Below are 22,966 nucleotides of genomic sequence, written 5' to 3' on the forward strand. Positions count from 1 at the left end.
TGTTTAGGATATATGTGTGTGTGTATTATATATATATATACACACATATATATAAGTCTCAGTAATAATGGTAATATCTGTTCATAAGCTTATTTGTACATAATTTTTGGTTAATGAAAGCATTTATTAAGGTACATGTGAAGATGCAAACTTATATTTTGCTGGTATAAGGAAGTCATTCTGAACTCCTTTGTTCGCTCATTTGACTCAAGATCATTTTGTTGGGGATAAAGCTACAGAATAAAGTAGCCTTTCTTGTGATGAAAAGTTTGAAGAAGAAACTAGAAAATACATTCATTGGAGAGAATAAAATACACAAAAATTATGAAAAAATGAAACTAAGGACTAAAATGCAAAATTCTGGAAATTTCTTTTGTGGAGAAGACAGAGTAATTAATTCTGCTAGCACTACCTTTGCTCACTTTGCACTATCACTGAAAGTAATATTTTGGGTTCCAGTTAAAATAGGAAAGGAAAACATCTTCTTTGTTTACAGTAAGACTAGGTGAAGAAATACACAGCTGAATTCCTCAGGCCCAGCTCTGTAAACAGGTCTGAACTGAAAGAAAACAATTCAGTCACTTTTTGAGGTTCTAATACATTTGCTCTACCTATCACAAATTATATTTCATCTTCATGTATCTTTTCTCAGCTGGGGCTTTGCTCTTCACAGGCAAATGGAATGGTATCAGTCCCTCCAGACTGTATCTCCTCTACTGACACTCTGTGCCAGGTATGCAGATGCTGGAAATAATATTGCAAAAGGACCAAGAATTAATTTGTGTAGCTTTGCTTTCTGTGTTGGAAGTGAGCCCTTGTGTGTCAGTAAACAACCCCTAATGAATAGCTCAGGGAAAACCGCAACCTTCGGATCACTGTAGGAGAAAAAACAGGAAAAAGGTGCTTAATCAAATTTTCTGTGTTCAAGAAATAGTTGGGGAACTGTGTTGATTCAGTTTGATTGTCTGATATTCAATCATTTCTAGCAAATATGAGTATTAAAACTAAGTCCATCAGAAAAAAAAAAAATAATTAAGTGTGTTCATATTATCTGTTGGATCTACTTTAAAACTTTCTGGGACATAATGACATCTGTTCATTTATTTTTTTGCTGCCATCTTGCCAAATAGAGTATGCCTACAAATGATACAATTGCTAGATGGGACAATATAACTTGATTTGTTACGGAGCTCAAAGAAAAACTTCCATCAATATAAACTTTTTTTTCTTGATAAATACAATACAGTCAATGAAATTTGTATCATAGCTCTTCTAGAAGGTAGAATTACCATATTGGCTGCTAGGGACAAGATTATGCCAATGCGTTTAAAGCACTTTTTCTGTATTTGCTTTATTTTTTGCAGAAATCAGCCTGTTAGTTCCAAATCAGTGCCATTGTTTTGTTGGAGGTAGAAGAAATAGGTTAGACAAGCCTTGTCCTTCTAGGGGAAAATGCAATGTAAAGGAATTTAGGTAGTGTGGTAACAACATTGAGAAATAAATTGGGGCAGAGTTCTGTTATACCTGTGCCTAACTAGGGATTGATTTTCTGCTTTCATTCCATGGTATTACGGCATTTCTTTTGATTTTTGAAGCTCATGGAAATGAGAAGCATGAGAGATGATCTTAATGTTGATGGGCATCACCAGCCTCAAATGCTGGAAGCAGTGAATGTGAAAGTGTAGCATCAGTTCTGTAAAAGAGCAGTGTGACGCTAATCCACTAGGAACTACTTGAATTATTCAGATTAAGAATCAAAAGTAGAAATTCCCATGGTGAAGAATGAGAAATCATCCAGTGTTTTTCCAGCGTGGTTGTTGCTGCTGAGTAAGCAAAATGAGAAGGTTTTAGATCAGTATTGTGTTAAGTTTTGCATAGCCATGATACTGTGATAACCAGTGTCAATGCTATGAACAACTAGTTGCTGATGTCTTACTAGGAACGAATTTCAAGAAATATAGGTTGTAAGATCTTTAATATTTTTGATTTTCTTTCTGCCCTTCGCAGTTTCAAAGAAATTACTGGCAAAACTCCCACTGGCTTCTGGGATGAAATCATACTCATCCTTTTTGTCCTTATTCCAATGAATATTCCTGATGCAGAGAATTAATGTAAGTATTTGCAATTCTGCTTCTGGCTGGAGCTGAAAAGGTGATGATGCAGTCAGTCTGAGAGTTGTCTCTTAAGATTTGTTTTTACTTAGAAGAGAGTGTTTGTCAGGAGGGTTCAAGTTTTCTTTCATATGGTTTTTAGCCCCTCCTTAAGGGAATCATCATCAGTATGATTTCTTTTTCTGCCTCGTCTATATAGCATCCGATGCTACATGAAGTTACATTTTAATCTAAGGTTAAAACAGAAAACATGTGAGTGCGCATATTATGGCAGGAATATGATAATGGCACGTACATTTGACAAGAAAAAAAGATATTAAATAATAATAATAATGTTTGTGTAGAGGGTCTGTTTCCACAGTTTCCTTTCTGTTGATTCTTCCGTCAGTCCCTCTGGTTCTTGTGGACCACACAGCTTTCTTTCTTATTGGGGACAATGGCTCAGCCTTCTGCAGCGCAAAGGCTGCTTTGGTTTATTCCAACCCATCCTTAAGAACATCTACATATATAAACACATGAAAAAAGGGACAAGAGCCACCCCGTTTATCTTTTTTTTTTTTTTTTTTTTTTTTTAAACCTTGCTGTCTTTAAATTGAGAGTTTAATGTGACTGTCAGGTAGGAAGAAATATAATCAGAGAACAATCTTAAAATGCTGCAAAATTGCTATAATGTACTGGAGACTATTCTATGCTCTTATTAGGCTTAAAGACTCAAGTCAGTCTGTAATCTTGAAAAGGGGTCACCCACAAAGCCCTCATGGTAAGGCACGCAAAGGCTGTTGACTAGAACTGCAGGCAGTTTTCGTGGCTGCTGAGACTGGGAAAATGATTATCTACCCTACAATCTATTAATGCTGATGTTACACATTCTACTTGAAGCAGCAGATTGCTCAGGCTTGAAAGTGTGCCAGAAGCATCTTCATTGCTTCCACAGTTGTTCTCTTGAATGAAATCCAAAAGTTTTGAATTTGTATCAAATTGTGTTTTTTATGTAATTATGCTGTACAGTGAAGGGCACTGGCAGAGATGACTACTTTCCTCTATTCTATTTTCTTAATAGCTAGAATTTCCTCCTCAAGCATTTATAGTAATGTCAATAAGAAAGATTTTGAATGATATCAGGGGGATACAGTGACATTGTTTTGTGTACTTTGAGAATAATCATGTTGCATCTATTCTATAAAGTACTGAGAAGTAGAAGGATGAATCATTGAACTGAATTTATTTTTAAACCTCACATTTTTATACCACTAGTCCTGGATGCTTCCAAAAGGGTTAGCTAACTTTTTCAGTATGAATTATTTTACTGTCTGTTTATCTCTCTTTAAGAAGTTTTCTTTAACTTGAAATGCAAACATTTTGCAGACCACAATACTTTAATATACAGCTTTACAGATGCTATATAGCAACATGAAGATGTCTGTTTCTTGAGAGCAACATTTGGTGAGGGTACAGAAAATTAAATAGGAAGCAGAATCGTTGTTTTGCATTACTAGGACACCTACAAGCCTTTCAACCTTTCTAGTACTTTTGATACATGCACCAAAAAAAGAGTACATGTATACCTAACATTGAGAAGAGACTGCTTATGCTCAAATCAATTAAAAAACAGGAATGCTTCTGTGCTTGACTGGTGCTTCGAGTCTCATGGCCACGCAGAATTCCACTGGGCCCTCTGCACTTTTTTTCAAGGGCAAAAAGGTCTCACATCCTGATTAGGCCCTGGGAAACAGAATAGAATAACAGAAGAAGTGAAAGTTTGCCCAAAAGCTTTCAATATGAGCTTTTCCAACACCGTTGTGTATGATAGTGTAGGAGAAGAAAGTGACATTTCATTCACTGCAAGTTGTAACTCCACTAGTGAAGAACTGCTCAGTGGTCCATCTGGTAGCATTGAATGAAAAAATGGCTAGTGAAATGTTAATCTGGAAAAAGCATGACATTCCTATTGATAAAATAATTTTACTTATTGCAGGATAAACTACTAAAGAATGTTATCCTGCTCAGTAAATTTAGTTTTAAAATAATCGGAGCAGATAAGAACTTTATTCAGTTTGGACTCTTAAGTAAGGAGCTGCTTAAGGTAAGGAATAAGCATGTTGCTGAAAGCTCTTAGTGCAGATACGTATCAATAGATAATCTGATTTTTAAGAATATAGGTGTTATACTTATGAAAACAAAGAACTCTGACCATAGATGTATTTTGGCCCTGTAGCAGTCTTTCAAAGGATCTGTGTGGCATAGGTAGCTGCTATGGCTGCACGTACTGGAGGGATCTCTGGAGATCACCACACTCCAGTGAGCTGAGGCTGGCATAGCTAAGAGCAGCCACCCTGGGACCTTGGATGGCAGCAGGTAGCCAGGGGGGATGCTGGAGAACATCACACATTTATAATACAGCTGTATTTATTTAATACAAATAAAAACAAAACATACAGTTTTTGCTCAGGAAAGCCTACGTAATCATTTCCCAACAGCCTACTAGCCTCTGCTGGATCACCACAGTAAGAGTGGTCAACACAAGAGATTAGTACAAAAATTCCTGAATGCAGCAATTCACTCTTTATAAGATTTACTGTCATTAGGAGCTGCTTTGAATTATGTAGTTTTCATTTAATTAGGCTGTAGTAGTCATCTTCCATTTCATTTTGCTAACTGCTTCTCATGGTGCTTTACAGTAAAATCATTGAATGGAATCATCAGATGAGACAGGAACTCTATACAGAAATGAAATCTGCTCTATTAACCCCCAAGGTTTCACAAAGTTACTCTGCAAGTTAGAAGCTCACCAAACAAGAGCCGATGTCTTACCCTATAGACTTCTGATCTCACCAAAAGCACTAAGGAAAGTTTTTCTCCACTTCACCACTTTCTGCAATTACTGGAAAGAACAGAGTGCAAGTAATAACCCACTCTGTTAACTGAAAATCAAATAAAGGATGTAGGAGCCTCTGGGATCACTGAGTCTGCTATCAGAAGAATGGACATGAGCTTATTTTCAGAAATTGGTTGTTTGATGTAAACTGAAGGAGGATAAGGAAGGGAAACAACTTCAGTGGTCACTAGAGTTTCAAAACAGAATCACTGCGTTCTGTGATAAAACTTAAGAGCATCTCTTGTATTTTGTTGTAATGATATTAGGAAGACTGCTTGTCTCAAGAGATTGCTTAGTTGTATTTAGTATGGAAAAAGTTGCAATTAAAATGCGAAGCTGAGGAACATGAGCACAGTAGTTTGCCAAAGCTGAAAAGATGCACAGTATTTCATAAATGCCATCATCTTCTGATCATGCAAAAAATATTCAAAGCATGCAAAGACCGAGAAGGGCAAAATACAATAATTAAAAAGGGGGGACAGAGGCGTATTTTATTTTCCTAAGGAGATTACAGTATTTTAATTATCTGTTGAATTTCAGTTTTATCAGATCCCACTTAACTAGAGAATAAGATACAGTTCCAGAATATAAAAGGAAGGTATCTTTGGTAACTAATCAGGTGAGAAGACAAACTGACTGTTAGTATTTACTTACTATTCTTGCATCTTCTGGAATAATAGTGCATTGCCCCGTGTTTGAGTACCGTGTTTCACGTGGTTACGTTGACCAGGATGTGAGCAGTATTGGCAAATCACAGGACTGGAAGATATCTGGTCTTTCTGGCATTGTCATCTTTTTCAATGCCGCTTCCAAAGAGGGAGCTAATTTCACTTGTTAACTGCGTCTGTGCTCTCTACTCATAGCCAAGTCAACACTGTTTTAAAGCTTTATTTCTATGGTTGATCATCTTTGGTGCACATATGGGGCCAAAATCAATGCAATTTTAGAAGCTGAATCTCACAGATAAAGATGCAAATAACTCAGCTTTTCATTTAAGATCGTCACAAAGATTGCTTGCACATGTGAATGACAGAATGGTTGCCCTGTTGTAGTGTGCAGTTCTGTGCCCTCCACCTGTAGGTGTGGAGGCTTGTTTGCTGGACAGAAATGCTCACACATCTGTATCGTGCGTATGAGCAAAGTCGTGTCTGCTGGAAACGTCATAGTCTTGTTTGCATATGCAGTGACCAGCTAGAATTTCCACATACTTTCAGTCCTAAAGGATGTTGTTTTTTTTTCTTTTGGGAAAGTAAAAAGCAGAGTGTGACAATGATGGGGGAAATATTTAAGTTTTCTGAACTGATACACATTAAGCCTTACAGAGTATAAACTGATTTTCATTATGAAACTGCTATCCTAATGTGAATAGGCAACTGGAAGAAGACTTCAAACATTGGATTGAAAACAATTTAACGTTTCCTAAGAGTCTGGCTGGTTTTCTATATTCTGGCAAATTTTTCATGAAAGAAAATTAATATTCAGAAACATGACTAGAAAAATAGTGGGGCTTGCTTGTTTGTTTATTTGTAAATTATATCCAATATATCTATTTCATGTTTTTCTTTCAATGTGATTTCTTATAAGTACCAGTATCTATTATTATGAGGCTGACAATTTCTATTACGTTTCCAAGCCCTACCAAAGAAAGCACATTTTTGTCTCTTCCTGAACATTATGTTAAATTCTGGAACTTCTTCCTCTGGATCAGCCCATCTAATAGATCTTCAATTATTCATCAATGTATCCAGCAGCACTGGGGAAAATCACACTTTGGACAGCCTTTTTTTTTTTTTTTTTTTTTTTCCTAGCATCCTGAAGAGGGGAGGAAAATAAAATCTTTGCCAAGGATGCAGCAATGCGAATTGTTTTAGGATGCTCCTCTGTAATTTATATGTGCTTGAATTTGCCTCCATTGTTCATTTAAAACAGTATAAGCAGTATTTCCTTCTACCCATATAACTTGCAAGACTTCAGTACAATTGCTTGTAGCTTATAGCTTGCAGGCTCTATGGGTGTCATCTGTTCAGAGGATCACTGTTCAGTGGAGGAACTGAAAATGTGCTGTGAGTGCTGCAGCTGGGGTCTGCGTGTTCCCTGGGTTTGTGTCTAATCTCTGTTCCAGCCCATGAGCTCCTGAACCTGGCTGTGCAGAGCAACAGGAGTACAGTTCAGGTAGCTAAATGAAGTTAATCAGTTGACTTGGTTGTTATGGATAAAGGAAATTAGGTATGCAATGCAATCTTTTCCTTAAAACTTCTGGTCTGTAGGAAGAACTGGCAACACATTCGCTAAACTAGTTCCAGATTTTCAGCAGCCTTACCAGTTGCTATTTTGCTCAACTTGCACTTTATATGGTAGAGTGGCTGCCATACAACAGTTGGTGAGGTGCTTCTTAATGTTATGTTAACAAAGCATTTTGTCCATTGCAAAACTTTATCTTTAGTGATCAAAAGTGATTAACAGATACCACTTTGTGATTTAGTGATTTTAGTGATCAAAAGTGATTAACAGATACCACTTTGTCGCACAAATAATCCTTTCTGTCCTGTGAAGTCCCCTTCCTCTTCTCCTGCTGGAGATTCTGCACAGATAATGTCTGTTATGACATTTTATTATCATGTTTGAAGAAAATGCACTATGTAATCAGTTTAATCTAGCAGTTTGCACAGAGTAAAAGGATTTATTTGGAACATGCCCCTAGCCCTGCAAACTGCTGACTTAAGGGTACAGCTGATGGTATACACACATTGCTGAATGCAATTTCGTTTGCTAACTAAATCAGCAGCACTTCAGGACTGTCTGGTTTTGAAATAACTTTTGACATTCCCAGCAATCATGAGAATGATCAGTGTTTTGATGATGCTTGGAGCAATGCTTAAATAAAACAAGTGGTAAAGCTGATGCTTAATTGAAAATTTACAGTTCTGTTATTGGGGAAGTAGGTTGTTATTTTTAGCTTTAACCTTAAGTAAAGTAAAAGCAAAGAAAAATACTGGCTTCTCAGGATTCTTGTGATCACTGTTTCTGATGTTTTGCTTTTTCTTTTAGGGAATTGTTATTTCAATCTGTAGTTATAATCCTAATGTTTTATTCATATTTAATACATATTATGGGTCAATTTTTTTCTCTAAATTGTGTAAACACAGGCCTCCGAGTTTTTAAGGTGATCTAACAGCTCATAAAATTTGCTAAAGCATCTGTATCTATTTGCAGCAAGTGGGTGGGACACCACAAAGGGGTCCTGACTGAACTCAAAGGAAGTGTTTCACGAGTGTACAGTTTCTTAATAGACTAAGCTTTGCTAGGTCAATTTTAGTGTCAATCTAGCTTTAATTCCCTGCTGCCATATCTCAAGTGGATTTTCTTCATAAAGGGTACTTGTGGTGTTAATTGAACCAAAGGAAAAAACAATTTTTGCAAGTGTTTTTCCAAGACACTTTTTGGGGTGGGTGTGTATATATTTATATGTGTATCTGTTTATGATGTGAAAGCTGATGATTATGCAGCCAGCATAATCACGGTACCAGTTAAGTGGATACGTCCCATTTGTCTGCAGATCTTAGGTGTCATTAAGGTAGCTCCTGACTGTATTTGTGTAAATTTATGTTCTTCCTTGCTGCTTTGTTGCAATTCCACACGCTGTGATGCTGTGGTGACCCAAGCTCTCTGTCACCAGCAGCTTGCAGTTGGGGATGATAACTGGGCTAGGCTACATGACTTGGAGTTGGTTAGTTATGGGAAACAAGAAAGGGAAAAGAATGCATTTACCATGGGACTCCTGGCACATGCAGTGATTGGTGCAGTTCATTGATCAGACCCAGCACACATTTTCAGTAGGACCGGGGCTGGTATAACTGCACGTTGTGACCCAGGGGCTGAAAAGAGATGTGATGGTTTCAAACTGGGTAGAGAGGGCTGCTGTTGCCTACAGGAGTCCACCCAGCCCTTGTAGTTGGGATGCCTGTTGCGAGCATTGGAACAGTTCCTGCAGGGCTGGTGTTTAGCCCGAAGCCTTAGGGTTAGACTACAGCCTGAGGCTGCCTGCTGCCCTAGCGTAGCCCTCCTTCAGGGGCAGCAGTGTCTGTCAGGGCACCACTGCTGCCCATCTGCATCCCTTGGCCAAAACTGGCCCTGGGCTGGAGATGTGTGCTGTCCTGCGGCTCGTCTTTTTCATGCAGGAACAATTTGGAACAGTGTATCTAGTAAAGTGCACATTTACATTCTTCATATGGTGTTTATATAAAACGTGTGTATACAGAGAAAATATCTTTATAGGAGAGAAGAATTGTTACCGAGATCCTCAGTTCCAGATAAGTGGTGTTCTAAGGCTTGGCCTATATCTATTAGCAGAAGTGTAAATAACTTGATTTTTATTTATATATATGTAAGGTGAATGATTGGAATGAGGGAATTGTATTTGTGGTGCTTTTCCTCAGCAAGTCGGTCTTGTCAACCTGTAATGCTAGGCCTTAAATTTGAATTAATGGTCTCCAGCAGTTTGTTATGGTTTTGCTAGGCGGTGGTTTAAGGCATTTTATTTGCTAAGGTGACATTTCTGACTAGTAACAAACTGACTATTAGATTATGTCAACCTAGTGGGTGTTATCAACATCAATATTATTTTCACTTGAAACAAAACAGGATGGCAGCTCACAAGAGCGGGTTTTGCCCAGGGATGAATTGATTTTCTATCATTTGAGGTCCTGCAAGACAGCTAGCTGGAAACAGCGTTTGAATTTTCTCTTCTATTAAACACACTGAGTTTAGACTTCAGCTGCAGCAAAACCACTGCACTGAAACAATGTAAATCCACACCAGCTGAGAATGTTATCCACTGTGTATCAGAAGCCTTGCTTGAATTGAATTAGCTGCTCGATTGTTTTGACAAGATTAAGATGTCCTCAAAAATTTTTTGATGCATTTGAAGCAGAGAAGCTGGCTGAACTCCCATATTTTATACTGTCATTGGTCATGACCAGCCATGTTTTTGGGGGAAAAAACTGTTAATTTGTGTCCAGAGCCTGTTTTTTAAAATGGATTACATAGATAAAATAGATTAGTCTTTCAAAAAAAACCAACCAAACAAACAAACTTTTGAATAAGTAAAATCTGGGCTTAATTCCTTCCATTGCCACTCCTAGTGACACATGGAAGTACAGGAAAGAAGTGTCATTACTGAGCCCCATACTTTTTGTGAACAATAAGCTTATCTGTCCTACACTGGTAATTTCGAACAAATTTATAAAATACCCTCACATATCAGATACTAATAAATTAGTTTCCTCCAGTTTCTACCTTCTCTTCTCCAGTTTCTTGCCTTCAGTAAATAGAAGTTGATCTCTTCCCTTGCCTAATTTGTCAGTTTTCATATTAACTGAGGCAAGATGTGGGCTGTTTGCTGGCTGTCATTTAAAAATTTAAAAACTGACATTTAATGTCTGCTCCTTTTTCAGAAATTGCCTTGAACCAATTTACAGAATGCTGCATGTGGGGCTGCAAGCAGGAGGGATGTGCCTTCAGCCAGGCAGGGGGCTGATCTAGACAATTTAGATTAATGGAATGTTCTGTCATCCATTTTATTTTATTCCTTTGCCCTAACAGCTGCAAGCCAGAATCTTCTTAACAGGTTCATTTATAATATTGGGGGAAACAAATAATCAGAGTATATCTGTAATCTTATTAGAAATTGCAAACAAATTTTTTAATTCATTTGAAATTCTAATCTCTTGTTATTAATTTGTTCGGTATTATCTTGTGCTTAAGAAGCACAAGGAATCTGCAGCTTTTCGTATGGTTATGATCCTCCCCAGCCTAAAATGGGCTTGCAAATTTAAACATTAACAGGTAATAAAAGTCAGGTGTTAGAAGCCTTTGTTTTTATGCTGGAGCTTTACCAAAATCTTTTCCTGAGCCTTTCAAAATCTGTAATGTCACTCTGATCTATAAGATATACACAGCCATAGCCTAAACCCTAATCCAATTCTTAACCCAAGGCAAATGACCGCCAAGGGGCCACTTGCTACTGCTCCAAAATGTGCTTCTGGAAGACTACTGTCTACTGCTCGCTTTCTAGCCCCTAACCAGTGCCCCAGGTGAAAATTTGCCTGAGGCCAAAACCAGACCACAAGCAGCTGCCAAATAACTATTGCCCGGAACAACATCACAAAGCTTGCGCACACATGCTAAAGCACAGGCTAACTCTTCATGCACTGCAGAAGCTTACTCCTAGTCCATTTCTTACCCTGGTTGAAAGCTATCATCCCCCCCCTGTTATTTCTGGCAAAATGTGAGGTGTGGAGGAGAGTTTAATGAAAATCAGACTTTCAGAGATCTGATATTACTGTGTGCTTAGCTAGGATTTTTTTTTTTTTTTACTGTTCCCAGTAATGCAATGTGCTAGCAGAAGATAAATGGTAGGTTTGCTGTCCTTTCCTTTCCCATCTCATGATTTTAGAGGATTATCATTTAGTACAGTGTGTCTAATTGTCCAGCTAAAATGTTAAAAGTTCTCATACAGTTAGAGACCAGAGCAGTAAATCATTCTTAAGCCACTTCAGGATAAAACTGAAATCTTCCTTCTCTCCTTTCTTATATCAAAATCTTCCGTGAAGACTGGCACCAAAAATAAAAATAAAAGAGATGCTTCTTTGTCAGAAGATTGTGTAACAGCCTGTTCTTCATAAACACATTTACTCTTTGAAGATCCAGATATTGAGGACAGTATTCTAATAATCCTATGGGCTAGATTCACAAAAATGTTAAGAACATTTTGGAATGTGGTATATTCCAAATGTAGCATGTTGAACCATTGCTCAGTTGCTGTATTGGGTGTTGTTCAGTTTCCTTTTAAATGAAAAATCGGATGCATATTTTAGGTACCTAAGGATTTGGGGACAGGCCTCAGATTGCTTTACTGACAATGACAACTTATTGGGCAGAATTCAAGGGTCAGGTATCTCCCTTTGCATGAGTACAACTTTGTAGGTATTTGCAGTGCACACTTGATTAGCTTGTGGCATTGTAGGACATGATAGAAAACAGCTGGTTGAGTAGCTTAGTAATAGAGAATTGAGCCAGGATGAAGGTTCAGTTCCTCTTCAGTCCGAAGGGATCATTACCAGGCTGCCCGGTGGTGTCAGGGCCTTGCTTGTAGTCAGCAGCTATAAGGATAGTGCCACAGTTTACAGCATGGGCAGGGGAGGGTCTTAGTCCTCCTGCAGTAAACTTTTAGGACTTTATTGAAATAAAGGCTGGCAGTTTCCATATAACTATGCTAGAGATGCCAAAGTAAATGGAGGATTAAAGGTTGTGAATCACTAATGGAGGTAACTAATCTGCAGGGGTGGGACTCAGAACATAGCGGTATGTTTGGTTTGGTTTGATCAGTCTTGGATAGCTTGTGAGGCTGTTCTGTAGCATCCAGTTGTTGTCCTGTGTTGAACAGTCAGGATGCATTGCTCAGACAAGGCACTGGAGGCAACGCATTTTGCCCATTGCTTAGCACTGTTATTTGGTCACAGTCCTCCATGTACGGGTGAGCACTGGAGGACAAGACGCCAGCTACAGGTGCCCTTTTTTCCTGGTCTCTGTCCATAGAGCCAACTGTGATTTTTCAGAGGACAAAATGGACCACGATCACTCCCACAGGCTTTGGTGCTCTTCCAGCTATTTTTTTGTTCACAGTCCTTCTCTGCAAGGTAAGGTGGACGAGGGGGTAAAATATCTGTGACTTTCAGCCATGAGCTGATAGAAGATGTTCCTGGGAAAGGAGTAAGCCAGTAACCTTCAAATGAAGGAGGAGGCTCTAACAAATCTTGGAAAGGAGAGAGGATGGTTTGGAATATTTATTTGTAGAAGCTCAAGGGAAGGTAGGAATAGGAACTACCAGCAGCAATCTTCACAAATATAATGTATCAGGTGCTTATCACTCAGCACTTTGAGTGCTTAGGACCCTATATGATTCCCAGGGTCAGCAAAATAGAACTATGGCTCCATTTGGAGAACCAAAGGATACTTTGGGGAAACATATTTTGTAGACAGTTCCTAGAATTACACCTAATTAATTAGTGGGAAAGTCCTAGCTATGCTGTATGGAACATTCATTGCCATATCAATGAAAAACTACCAGCTCCAATGCATACTCTGCAAAACCCTGCTGTAATTAGAACTTAATGATTTTTCTCATTTGAATGATTCGTTTCTGACTTCCCTGATCTCCCAACTAATCCAACCATTTATTATAGGCCAGGTCTAAAGGAAGGCTGAATTGATGGGCTTGGTGAAGAAATCACACTTTTTGTATTTAAGTTAAATGTCTCTATACTTTGGCGGGGTTGGAGGGCTATTACTGTTGTTTTTACTTTCTCCATTTTCACAGCATAAAAGAAGAAATTACACTAAACTGTGGTGCAGTCCTGAAGGATGCTTGTCAGTGAGTAGGGTGTTAAAGCAATAGCAAGTGTTTGTTTTGGGAACATACAACATGCTGCATAGAGAAGTGCCCTGCATTGCTGGGAGCTAGTCCTTGCTGTGCCATCTCTCCGCAGGTAAAATTGTCATCCATTCTGTTCCTCAGGTTCCAATTCCTGAAAGTAGGATCTTTGTGTTTACCAACCTCACTTTATTGCGGCAGTGCCCAACAACTTGGTGAAAAATTAAGACACCCCCCTTGCTAAATACAGAACAGACAGATGGTCCCTGGCCTGAAGACCTTACAGTCTGTTTTCTGAACTTGGACTAGTATTTCCAAAACCCATACATGAAATTCTTCATCACACTGTTCAGCAAGCAGTGTCTCCTGCCAGCAGCTCTGCCAGTTCCCCCTGTCCAGGGGGCAGGCAGCTGCGGTGGGCTTGCTCAGCCTGCCCAAATCTGCCCAGCTGGCTGGAGCCCTGCCATGAACAGCAGCTGCCCCGGCTCTTCCACATGCCCTCAGCTGTGCCTCCCTGAGCTGCAGTGCTGCAGGCACCCAGTTATGTCTTGTCTGCCTCATGTCCCTCAACACAGAGCAGGGAGGAAGGCAGTGTCTGGCCTCAGGGCTTGGTTTCAGCAGTCTGTGGGCCTTGGGATGTCATTTAGCTGCAAGGGTATTGAGGCTTCCTCTTCTAACTGATCCATAATATCAAAACAACAAAGTGACTTCTCTCCCTTCCTCTATGCAATAAATACCATTTGAAATTATAGGGAATTAGACACCTTTTGGAGTTATAAACTGAAACAGTTGCATGCCAAAAATAATAGGAGAGGGCAGCACAGATTGCATTTTACCTCCTCTGCTCCAACCATTTTGTTCTTTCTGTGTCTGAGCAGAAGATAGTCAGCATTTCAGAATGACGTCTTGTTATCATACCAAGAGTAACTTGCATTTTCTTCCTTGTGGAAAAGAAAAATACTACCTGGGCTTCAGGTACACATCCCTGTTGTTTGTTGCATTTCTACCTCCACTGATGGATGCTTCAGATGCTACTAGATTCTGTAATTCCTCTGCTTTGCTTGTACTTCCTAGAAGTCTGCTGTAGGAACAGTTAACTATAATGTAAAACACAAGCAGCCTGAGAAACAGTGTTTTGCCAGTGGATAGAAGCCTGTTACTTGCTTAATTAGTTATATTAAACAACTTGAGCTTTGGCAGTATTAACAAATTCATTTAATTGTAGTAAATAATGAGGATTATAATAGAAATTCTGACCTTTGTCTGCAACAGAGATACAAAGTTGTTCCCAGTTTGCTTCATACTTGCTAAATCAGTGCTGATCAATGACTGGCATTGGTCAGACATAATATATTTGCACTTCTTAAAAACTTTGGGAAAGGAAAGCCAGTTCGAACTTATTTTGAGGATTTCAGGAGGAAAGTGAACATTACTGACTACAGGAAAAAAGTGTAAACTTGCTGCAAGTAAAACTAGGAAAATGCCAGTATGCTCATGCAAATGTACAGTGGCCAATGAAGATAATTTCTGATGCCAAACTTGTTGCTTACATGTACACCATGCCTTCAGAAGACCTTAAGTTTAAGAGGAATGGGGAGTGTGTGGAACTGGAATCTGTTGTTGCCATTTTCTAAAACTTGGTTGGAAAGTCAAGACTGAAATGAAAATAAAGAATTTCCAAAAGGCTTGGAAGAAGAGAAAATCTTCACCATGCTGTGGTACAAATGCCTGTGCATAGAGCACCGAGTATCACAAGTTGGTGGTTTACAAAGATACAGCCTGGCAGCCAAGCTATTCTAGGTGTACAGTAATAGCTTCATACCTTGCTTCTTTTCTGTTAAAATGTCAGAGAGAGCCTCCTGGAGGAAAGAGAGGTGGCCAGGTAAAGGATCTCCTGTTTCAAGATTAAATATCTTTAAATACGTATTAAATACATGTGCTCACATGTAGCTAATAATACATAGCTCAAAGGGGGAAATGCTAGCTTATAGGGGACCAGAATATATTTGTAAGTAGTTTGCACAAAAATATATACTGTTTAGATCCATATTCTGATCAGATAACATATGAGAAAACTATGCCCTTAATTTCTCTCTGTACCCACCTCTATTTCTTACTGTCATTGTAAGAAACTCATGCCAGCCCACACTTGGCAAGTGTTTGTTTGCAATTGCCCACCTTCCCTGTAAAATGTTGCTATGATTTCTATCTAAATAAGAGCCAAGTTTGCCTATCTGTAGAAGAGGAAAAAGCAGAAAATGTCTCTGAGACAGCTGTACTTGGGAAGCGTGCAATTAGCAGCTGAGTGGAATGGAGTGGGACGATGCAAGTTCCTCTTGCCTCAGCCTGCCATGCCAAAGGAGTATCTCCAGCCCAGGCAGTAATGCAGAAGAGAAGTGGAGGAAACTGTCTAGGGTTGGGAGTCACCTCTGATGTTTTTTCCTGGCCTTCAGACAAAGAACCTAAACTAGGAGGTAACCCCTGCACAGAGGAGTGGTGCTACCTCTGTGAATATTAGCTGTCCTGTATACATCGCCATATATGTAAGGCAAGTTGTGTGAATCTTCCCACTTCTGCTCTAATTTATTTGGAAAATCATCTTCCTGTAATAGAAGCTGACCATGAGGGGCACAACTAAATAGGCAGTCCTAAGTCGTCTTTGTTGTTTCCCTTCCACTGAAGTGGCTGCAGTAAGCATCAGCAGATAAAGCTGCGTCCCTGAGAGATGTGATCAGTAGCAGCAGCTACAGTGCAGCTCAGAGTTAACAATTGCTTGGTTTAATTCAGGGCTCTTCAAGTATTTCACATTCCCCAGTTATTAATATAACTTAAAGCATTAAAAATACAACAACAAAAACAAACAAACAACAAACAACACCACCACTCCTCCCTCCAAAAAATCTTGACTTTGAATGTCTTTGGCAGAATCAGCATAATATGTGCTACATGTAGGATAGTTATTTTTGGGAAGCAACAGAGACAGCTAGGCTCTCTGTAAGCCTTTCTACTAAACCATCCTTCTGAGAAAGATGTTACAAAATGTTTTATGGCAGTTATAGATGGGGCATGCTGGAGCTACTTCTAGTTTAGCAAAGTGCCTAAGGCAGAAATTTGTTTGCCTGAAACTGAACATTAGAGAAAGAAACTATAAGCTATCCACCAGCTATATATGATGCATTAGAAATGAATATGTCAAACCTGACCTGTAATGTATTTACTGCAGTGCTTACGCTATCATTTTAGATACACTTGGTCTTGTCTATGATAGGAATAAACTTTTTGATAAGAGCCTATGAAAAAAAGAAAGGCTTCATGTTTCACAGGAAATGCAGCTACAAGAAATATAGCTGGTTCTGCCTGGTGAGATTTAACAGCTTAAGATGCAATCAACTATCTTATGTTGTTTGAACTGGTATCTGTACATGTTAATGTTCAAAAGCAAGATTCTGGAAGCAATCTGGAACAGTGGCAGAAGTCAGTGGAAATCATTAAATGTTTCAAATCTGAGCATAGGAACCCCAATTTTATCCCAGGACCCAACCGTGGTAGGTTCTAAATAATGCAAAACCTGAAGGTAGTTTCTTTCACAAAATCACTATATTTCTATATTTCACAATATATTTATTTGTATTTTTCTAAGTATATTTTAATATATTTTTTTCACAATATTTCAATATTGCGAAATGGAGAACAAATCCAGTCTGTAATGCAGTATGACTGCTTTTATGATTTATTTAACATTTGCACTGTGATCACAAAGAGGTTAAGCCCCATTTCTCTATGCAGTTTGAAAACAGAATGTGTGAAAATTGTGTACCGAGGAATTTAACGGTCCAAAAGGCGTAGCAAGAAGGCAAACAAAATAGAGTAGACTGCATCAAGAAACAGTGCCACAAGTTGAGAAGGATTCCTGCCTGTGTGTTTTTAAGAAAGGCTTGGACTGGATTTTGCACCCTTGGTTGGTGTGAGCAGTTTGTACAGACCTGCTGGTAAAAGCTGAGGTGACGCTTTAGCTTCCTCTTGTTCACAAATTGTTGTGACCCTTATGTGGCACCTAAGGAAGGTAGTTGATGTCAGCATGGGCAGAACCATGCATAAAACTTGGATCAGTTCTTGGCAATAGAAGCTGCAAGCAAATTATTCGAAAATTACTTACAGGGTTTGCAGATCTTGCTTTCCTTTTTACTGCTATTCCTATAAAATCATGTGGTTCCCTCAGACAAGATATAAACCGTATCTATAAACAATTAGATATAAAAATCTATAAACAATTGATATAAAAATCAAATATAGTCTTTTTGGTTTGGTTTAGATTACTATGTAATTAAGTAAGGTACTTTTCTGAAGCCAATTTTATATTGTCCTAATGGTTTTGGCAACAAAACGAGATCACCAACTAAATGACTGCAACCACATTGACCATTAATGATATTTTAGGAAATGCTGTGTTACCTTGGACTGAAAATTTTTGCTTCTGTACTATTTGGTGCGCAGTACCATTAACATATAACATTGAATGTTCATATTGCATAAAAATAATTATAATGAAATTCTACATACAAATATACATTTCTGTGTTGTCAATGTGACATGACAGCTTCAGAAACATTTCTTTTAATTTATTTTTAATAACCTTGTTCAATAATCTACTGATAAGGTATTTAAGTTCCACTGAGGTGGGTGCTGAAGCTCCATAAACGTGATGTATATCAGCTGAGGGTTTGTCCCAGTGGGACTTAAGATAGAGTCATATGCTTTCCTGAATGAGACCCCAGAGGATTACATTCAACTCATTTATGGTTAAGAGCACATAAAGTATTTCCAGCAAGCTAATGTGGGAGTGGGGCTGATGATAGTTCTTAATAATTTAGTGTATGGAAAAAAAAAATTATATACACAAAGTGTATATAAATAGAGAAATAGCCTTAGCCTTCAGAGATAAAACTCTTTAATTATTAAATTTTACTAATGATCTCAAATATCATCTGTGTTAAGTCTTTTCTCTCCACTTTCTAATTCAGTGGTCTATAAAGCAATTACAATTCAGAGTCATCATTTCATTTAATAGGCTGTAGCATGTTGTTGGTTTTTGTTCATTGTGGACAGTGTATTTTTTAATTAACCATGCAGTACATTATTGAGTTCTGTTATTTATAACATAAAAGTTAGAGATCACAAAATCTGTAGTCCATTCAACTGTAACGTGTTTTCTTTTTAATATATATCTATCCTGCCTTGTTTTCTTCACTCACACTGAATCCTGACTGGAGCATATGTACATTTTTTTCCATTGCTGACTGAGTGGTTTTATATGGCAGGTGATAATGTGGTAGCTGTTCAAGAAGCTCTTTTACCATCTTCTGTTTCATTATTTCATCCGTATTTGCCAAGTATGCTTTATTAGATCTTAATGTTTCTAAGGAATGGGAGACTAAAAGCCTGTTTATAGAGTTGTCGGCAGAGGCCTGTTTCTTGTTGCCTGTTTAGACTTCAGGTGTGTGCTACCTGCTCTCAGATGAATAATGCAAGGTGGCAAGGACTGCCAGCCTCTACTGTATGCCGGTCCCACACCCGGTGAAGACACTTGTTTGAGCTAGGACAATTTGGAACTGCTGGCAGCTTTGGCTAGCATCAACGGATCCTGTGAAAAGCTGGATTTTAAAGTCTGACCAGTCATTTTTAGGAAGCAAATAACATCCTGTATGTGGGAGAGTTGCCGCGAGGTGTAAAAGTACCTGGGGAGGTTACTTTGGAAGCGACTTACAAGTAATATTCAGCAGCCAAAGAAAGGAGAAGCTTCCCTTTGGAGCTCCATGTTCTGCAGGTGTTGAGTTGCTTTTGAAGGCAGGAATATTCAGCCAAGCAGATGTGCCTTTATGATCCTGCTGACAAACTATTTTTTTCCTAGATAAAATCTGAGATTGATTTTTAGTCTAAAATAATTTAACTTGTATTTAAATCACTGGCATTGAAAATAATGCCTTTACTTTTACAGTCCTGTAAGAATTTGCTAACTATTCTTTGAGCAATATATTACTTTTCATGTCTGTTGAACAGATGCAGCAAGATGCCTGCGTGATTTATAGGCTACTTGCCTGACAATCCAGGGGTAGTTAGTTGGTTTTATACATTGTTGTCATAATGTTTCGTGAATATTTTATCAATTGCCAAAGTCTCTGTTCTTTCCTCGGGTTATAAGGTTGTGAAATTTCTAAAAGGACAAAGAGGGATAAGACACTGAAGGGAGTCTGAGAGTAGCGTTGTCAAAAACATCAACTGACAGAGTTCTATTTTAAAAAACAGCTTGTCTTGGTAGGTGGTGGGAGGCAATCAAGTTTCCAAAATCAGGTTCCTAAACACTCAAATTATTCTTGACAAAGAGTTTTTAACTCATTTAAATGAGTTTTGAATACACCCATTTAAGTCTCCTTCTTCCTGATTTTAGTGTAAGTCTAGTTCTTTGAACAATTAATCCATGTAGCGTGTCATTGACTCCAACAGAATTTATTTCCATAAGTAATTAGACATGCAAAAAAACATCATGAAGAACGTGCCTTGTGCAACACAGCAATACTTCCTTTCTTTTCTGTTAGGTTACGTAATATGAATTTTTATACATTTAACATATAATTGAAGTTAACATAAGTGTAATAATTTCTGAAGTACCAAAATCACATGGCTACTTCTGCTCAGCAAAAGCCCTGGTGCTGTTGGTACTGTGTCAGTCTTGTGTGGAACCACATGGGTGGCTCTCCTGCGCTTCTCCTAACCTGTAATCAAGAGTTCACTACATACAATACAGAAAAAAAATTGTCTTACCTGAGACATAATATGCACGTTTTTTATAGTTGAAAGTGATTATTAAAGTGAAGGTTATTCCTTGCTCATATTGTCAATAAAATAATTTTTATAGAAGTGACTGAAGGAGTAGGAAATGACGGGAAGCACAAATCCCCAGAGTTAGGGCTCAATGTTTAAAATAAGGATCAACAAATGGATAAATTACTTAGCTGGGCAGTGTTTTTTGCAACATAGAAATACTTGTTTGAAAGAGTTGTTTGTACTCAGGCTGAGTTAATGTATTTATATCATATATAAGTAGTATAATTTTAAACTGTATTCAGTATTCAACACTTAGGCTTTAAATTGCATATATTGTGAATTTCACAAGGAAGTGTACAGGCGCACGAGGCAGCACAGCTGGGCAACCAGTCCTTGGTACTCACACTTCGCAGTGCTGTAGCTAGCTACTAATGGCTATGAGAGTTTGCAGCAAGTGAAACTTCCCTGCCAGCAAGCAGAGCATGCTGTTGAATATCTTCTGAAATACCCAAAATAAACCAATCTATTTCTCTTATGTTCATACAGGTGATCCAGTTGAGATCCAGTTGGACACATCAACAGATCTCTCAGTTGACTTGGAGACCATGAATGTAAGGTATTGGTTTATTGACATAACTGCAATTAGACAATTTAAAAAAGAATTGATTATGAAAGATTTTGCTGCTTTTTTACCCCATGTTTTTGACTCCCCCATCCCCTCCCCCATAGTTTGGGTAGTGCAAAAAATAAATAAATAAAATGATAATGTATGTTATTTGAGGTGTGTTCTGCCTATGTCAAATGTAGGTGATTCAGAAATGTTGGAAGACTGTTGTACAAATGAGTGAGTGAGCTTGGTGCTCAGCTAGGGGTTTGAAAACATCTTGGAGGAAAAGCCACAAGTGACACCTTCTCTGTAGCTTGCTGTTGCTGTAGTATTCATCCCTCCTTGCTGCTGTTAAAGTGTCCGTATCAGGTGGCAATAAGGAAAGCAATGTAGTGGTTGTATAGCACAGTACTTAAAATGTTACTGATGAAAACATAAAACTGGGCTACACACCTGCTGTTAAACCTCAATCTCACCCTTAAACCTTTCAGCTGTTGTCAAACCTCAGGATGATTCAATACTATTTAAAAAGAAAATAGGTTACACAAGTGTTTTGAGAGAAAAAAAATTCCTTCCCCACTGACAGTGAAAACAGGAGCATGTTTTTCATACTGTAGTCTGCTGCAAGATGCAAATTGCTAAAACAAGCTTTTCAGTCTGAGGCAGTACATGGACACACATATTTTAACAGGTAAGAACTCAGGTCCCTGTTTAAGAGAGAGACAGTCAGCTCATGATCATATAAAACTATAGAAAGCAGGACCTTCATTTTGACCTAGATGGCCTTTTATAAGGAAATAATATGGACAATACCGTAAACTCTGTCCTAGCTAACCTGCTTTGAAAATGTACATACTATATTTTCTGAGAGTATTTTCTTGTGCCCTCAGGAAGAACTGGAATCTTAAACTAATCTTATTTTATATACATACATCTATATTATCACAGATTATTCAAATTTAAAAGACAACTCTCTGTTTTCTTGTTCATGGAAAGAAACAGCTTTTCATCTTCAGCATCTGGAAGATGCAGTCAGGTCAAAATGATGTCAGATGCAAAAGAAAAAAAAAAAAAACAAACAACATTTATCTAAAATTATTTATACTTTTCTTCCAGGAAAAAACAAAGTTATTCTCACTATTCATTCCATTGTCATTCCTCAAGACATTGTGTAGAGAGCGTAAGTCACATGATACCATATTTGTGTATCTTCCTGGTATTTTCTATGCGATAATTTTCCCCAATGAATTCTAAGTGTTGCTATTGTTAGACATTGACATTTAGGGAATACTTCAGTTTAAAGTTTGTTCTTTCAAAAGTATTTTTGCTCAAGGTCTCAAATGGTCATATGGAGGAAGAAGTAAAGGTCATGAATGCATCTTCAAAAATAATTTTCTTTTGAATTTTTGTCAATGCTTGCAGCGAAGACTGTCCTCTTATTGCAAAGTTCTGCCTGTGGGTAAGTCGGCAAGCACTGTGTCCTGTGGCTCCGCTGCTCGCTGTCCTTCTGGCAGGCCTGCATGTGCAGTGGAGTGCCCTGAATGGGACAGGACTGATGCTGTCTGTGTGTGCTGGTCTGAATCTGTCAAGATCAAATGTAGGTATCTGAGGAAAGGCAATTGGTACAATACTCCTGTCAAGGGAACGGCATCAAGGCTGAGGCTATTGTATTTTCTAAAGGAGTTCCCTAATGTAGGATGTTATAAATGAGGTCTCAACTCAATCTGAATTTTGTAATATTTATAAAACAAATATTTCTAAAAGGTATAAAAGCTATAAAAGGCAAGTAAACAGCACTGGGTGTGCAGGGAGTCTATGCTCCACCAACACGCACACACGAACATCAAACATTCTAAATATACAGAACATTGCTTTACATACTAAACCCGAGAACACCTAAACGTATGTACAATCAGAAAAGGTAACAAACAATCCTTTAAGTTCCATGACTTTACAGTCTCCATTTTCCACTCCTTTTCTTGATTACATACAAGTCTCCATTTTCCATTCCCTTTGAACAATATGTCTTGCTTTAAGTTGTCAAGCAACTCGGCCTTCAGGCCTTATGTATCCCGTTCTTCCCGGATTGAAGAAAAGCATATCCATTTCATTGTGAAGGC

At 38.2% G+C, this 22,966-nt stretch overlaps 1 long non-coding RNA gene across 13 annotated transcripts in view; it reads left to right on the forward strand.

The window, feature by feature from the left end:
* Window positions 1–22,966, forward strand: part of LOC137861858 (uncharacterized) — a 535,363-nt gene that overhangs the window by 203,368 nt on the left and 309,029 nt on the right. For 11 of the 13 annotated variants that reach the window (XR_011099892.1, XR_011099897.1, XR_011099895.1 and 8 more), the window contains one exon: window positions 20,786–20,850. This is a non-coding gene — a long non-coding RNA (uncharacterized lncRNA). Of the gene's footprint in view, window positions 1–20,785; window positions 20,856–22,966 lie in introns of all 13 variants that reach the window. The other 2 variants (XR_011099893.1, XR_011099896.1) reach the window with 1 other exon arrangement.

The sequence above is a fragment of the Anas acuta genome, chromosome 10 (genome assembly GCF_963932015.1).
Source record: "Anas acuta chromosome 10, bAnaAcu1.1, whole genome shotgun sequence".
NCBI lineage: Eukaryota > Metazoa > Chordata > Aves > Anseriformes > Anatidae > Anas > Anas acuta.